Source organism: Lepus europaeus, chromosome 16, assembly GCF_033115175.1.
Source record: "Lepus europaeus isolate LE1 chromosome 16, mLepTim1.pri, whole genome shotgun sequence".
In the NCBI taxonomy this organism is placed as follows: Eukaryota; Metazoa; Chordata; class Mammalia; order Lagomorpha; family Leporidae; genus Lepus; species Lepus europaeus.
This window is the reverse complement of record NC_084842.1, coordinates 36,268,456-36,272,616: the sequence shown is the minus strand read 5'-3', so window position 1 is coordinate 36,272,616 and position 4,161 is coordinate 36,268,456. Positions and strand designations below refer to the sequence as shown.

The following is a 4,161-nucleotide window of genomic DNA, read 5'->3' as shown; positions in this document are numbered from 1 at the left end:
TGAGAGTACAGATAACCCTTTCATATGCTTATTTCTTTTGGTTTGGATACATTTCCAGGAGTGTGGTGGCTAGATCATATGGTAGGTCTATATTCAGATTTCTGAGGTATCCCCATACTGTCTTCCACAGTTGCTGCATCAGATTATATTCTCACCAACAGTAGATTAAGGTACCTTCTCCCCACATCCTTGTCAGCATTTGCTGTTTGTTGATTTCTGAATGAGAGCCATTTTAACTGAGGTGAAGTGAAACCTCATCGTGGTTTTGATTTTTGTTACCCTGATGGCTAGTGATCCTGAGCATTTTTTTCAAGTGTCTGCTATTTGAAGTTCCTCTTTTGAAAATGTCTTTTCAAGTCCTTTGCCCATTTCTTAACTGGATTGTTTGTTTTGTTGTTGGATTTCTTGAATTCATTACAGATTCTGGATATTCACCCTTTATTGGTAGCATAGTTTGCAAGTATTTTTTTCCCATTCTGTTGGTTGCCTCTTCACTTTGCTGTGTGTTTCTTTTGCAATACAGAAGCCTCTCAGCTTGATGTAATCCCATTTGTCATTTTTGGTTTTGATTTCCTGTGCTTCTGGGGTCTTTTCCAAGAACTCTTTGTGTATGCCAATGTCTTTCAGAGGCTCCCCAATGTTCTCTAGTAATTTGATTGCATCAGGTTGTGGATTTAGGTCTTTGATCCAATTATTGTGGTAAAGATTGGGGTCTAGTTTCATATTTCCCAAGCAGAGATCCAGTCTTCCCAGGACAATTTGTTGAAGAGATTGTTATTGCTGCAGGGGTTGATTTTAGCTCCTTTGTCAAAGAAAAGTTGGTTGTAGATGCCTGGAATTTGTTCTGGAGTTTCTGTTCTATTCCCTTGGTTTCATGCCTCTTTTTGTGCCAGTATCAGGCTGCACCCTGTAGAGTGTCCTGAAATCTGGTACTGTCATGTCTCTGGCTTTGTTGTTGTTATATAAGATTGCTTTAGCTATTCGGGATCTCTTGTGTGTCCATGTGAATTTTAGAATAATTTTTCTAGATCTGCGAAGAATATCATTGGTATTTTAATTGGGATTGCATTGAATTTGTAAATTGCTTTTGGTAGTATGGAAATTTTGACAATATTGATGCTTTCAATCCATGAACAGGAAAGATTTTTCCATTTTTTTTGTGTCTTCTTCTATTTCTTTCTTTGATGTTTTATAACTTTTATTGTAGAGATCTTTGAACTACTTAGTTAAATTTATTCTAAGGCATTTAAATTTTTTGTAGCTATTGTGAATGGCATTGATCTTAGAAGTTCTTTCTCAGCCATGGCATTGCCTGTGTATACAAAGTCCATTGATTTTTTGTGTGCTAATTTTATAACCTGCCACTTTAACAAACTCTTCCAATAGTCTCCCAGTGTAGTCTTTTGGATTCCCTCTATAAGGAATCACGTCATCTGCAAACAGGGATACATTGACTTCCTCCTTCCCCAATTTGTATCCTTTTGCTTTCTTTTTATTGCCTAATGACTATGGCTAAAATTTCCAAGATTATATTGAAGAGCCATGGTGAGAGTGAGCATCCTTGTCTGGTTCTGTATCTTAGTGAGAATTCTTCCAATGTTTCCCAATTCAATAAAAATCTGGCTGTGGGTTTGTCAAAAATTGCCTTGACTGGTAGTTTCTTTTCTAGGTATAACAAGCTGTAAACTTGAAAAACAAAACAAAACAAAACAAAAACAAGCGAGCAAAGATGGGTGAAAAGAAACCAGAGCCTTTGGACTTCATGAAGGATTTTCAAGAGTGCTTGACTCAGCAGACCCATCAAGCGAACATGATCTCTGGATCAGTTAGTGGGGACAAAGAAACAGAGGCTCTTCAGGGAGCTGGAACAGAGGGTGATCAAAATGGACTTGATCACCGGTCTGTCGAAGTCTCTATGGATGAAAACTCAGGAATGTTAGTAGACGGGTTTGAAAGGACGTTTGATGGGAAGCTCAAGTGTTAGTACTGCAACTATGCCAGCAAAGGAACAGCCCAGCTCATCGAACATATTAGAATCCACACAGGTAAGAAACCTCATAGATGTCACTTATATCCATTTGCTTCTGCTTATGAGCGTCATCTGGAAGCCCATATGCGTTCTCATACTGGAGAAAAACCATACAATGTGAATTATGTTCCTTCCGCTGCAGTAATCAAAGTAACCTGTCCCATCACCCCGGATGCAAGCATAAAATGGTACCAATTAAAGGCACTTGGTCTTCCTTAACCAGAAAGAAGATGTGGGGGGGTTTACAGAAGAAAACAGGCAATCTGGGGTACAGCAGAAGAGCACTAATCAATTTAAGTCCGCCTTCCACGGTGGTTCAGAAACCAGACTAGCTTAATGATTTTACCCACGAAATCCCACCAAATATCGAGACTGACTCCTATGAATGTATGGCGAAAACCACACCAACTGGTGGCCTACCAAGGGAGCCCCAGGAGCTCCTGGTGGATAACCCTCTGATTCAGCTCTCGATGCTAGCAGGACAGTTGTCCAGCTTGCCACCAGAAAACCAAAACCCGGAGTCCCCTGACGTAGTCCCCTGCCCTGATGAGAAGCCTTTCCTGGAGCACAGCCCTCTGCACAGGCAGTAGTTTCTGTCGTGTCAGCAAGCATTCCCCAGAGCTCCTCTCCCACTAGCCCTGAACCTCGGCCATCCCATAGTCAAAGGAACTGCAGTCCAGTGGCAGGCCCAAGCAGCAAACCAAGTGCCTGCACGAGTATTCCCAGCATAGGAAACTGCCAGCCAAGCACTCCAGACCCAACCCTGTCCGTCCAGGACCCTCAGCTTCTGCACCACTGCCAGCACTGTGACATGTACTTTGCAGCCAACATCATTTACACCATTCACATGGATGTCATGGGTAGGAAGGCCCTTTCCAGTGCAACATATGTGGATGCAAATGCAAAAACAAGTATGATTTTGTCTGTCGTTTTGCAAAAGGGCAACATAACCAACACTGATTGTAACATTAGCACATTATGTTTTATTTGGTTTCACCTTTTTGTCTTTTGTACCTTGGTTGTTTTTGTTTTGCTCAGTCATTCCTAATAAGATGTCTGCTGACTTAAGCTTCATACATTATATTTATAGAAAATATAAATTTGACAATGGAAAAATTTTCCCTGATTTTTTTCCCATAAAAATCTGGTTTGGTTATTTATGTGTTAGCATAGTACATTGATGTCTATTTTTTCCTTTTGTTTAGATGTAAGAATTGGAGTGTAGTCATAACCTTATTAGGTGTTCATTTAAATTCCTACATTTATGATCCATAAAGACTCTAGGCTTATTCATACTCTTGATATTTCAGTATATAATTGCAGCTAAAATGCTATTTCTGCCATATTTCAAAATTTAGAGAATAAGTTATTTTCTCTTACAAGATCTGTTACAGTTTATTTCAGTATTTAGGTATTTAGGTTGCTCCTAACTGAAATGCTATTTGGTTCACAAACCTTAAGTTGAATCAGTAGTTTCATTTCAACTGATAATAAAGCTATTTCAGTGTAGTAAATCTTTTCTCTACAAGAGGAAATATAAAACGATGGCACAAAAGTTCTACAAAGAAAAACTCAAGACTTGAAGTTGAAAATGATGTTTATTCCAATTCTAGTTTAACCACATGGGCGAATTTCATTTTTTTTTAATACTAACAGTTTATTCTTAAAAAGGATGGAAAAAGATATTCCATGCCAACAGAAACCAAAAAATAGCTGGCATAGCCACCTTGATATCAGACAAAATAAACTTTATCTCTGTCGTTAATGTGTTGTACTATGTGAATTAACGGTAAAACTACTATTAAAACAGTACTTTATACTCGGTGTTTCTGTGTGGGTGCAAACTGTTGAAATCTTTACTTAGTATATACTAAATTGATCTTATGTATATAAAGATAATTGAAAATGAATCTTGATGAAGAATGGGATGGGAGAGGGAGTGGGAGATGGGATGGTTGCAGGTAGGAGGGTGGATATGGGGGAGAAAGCCACTATAATCCAAAAGTTGTACTTTGGAAACTTATATTTATTAAATAAAAAAATTGTCTTGATTGTGTTGAGGAATGATTATACCTAATTTGTTTAAGGTTTTCATTATGAAAGGATGTTGCATTTTATCAAATACTTTCTCT

At 38.3% G+C, this 4,161-nt stretch overlaps 1 pseudogene; it reads left to right on the top strand.

The window, feature by feature from the left end:
* Window positions 1-1,729: 1,729 nt before the first annotated feature.
* Window positions 1,730-2,989, top strand: LOC133775342 (zinc finger protein Pegasus-like; annotated as a pseudogene).
* Window positions 2,990-4,161: the final 1,172 nt, after the last annotated feature.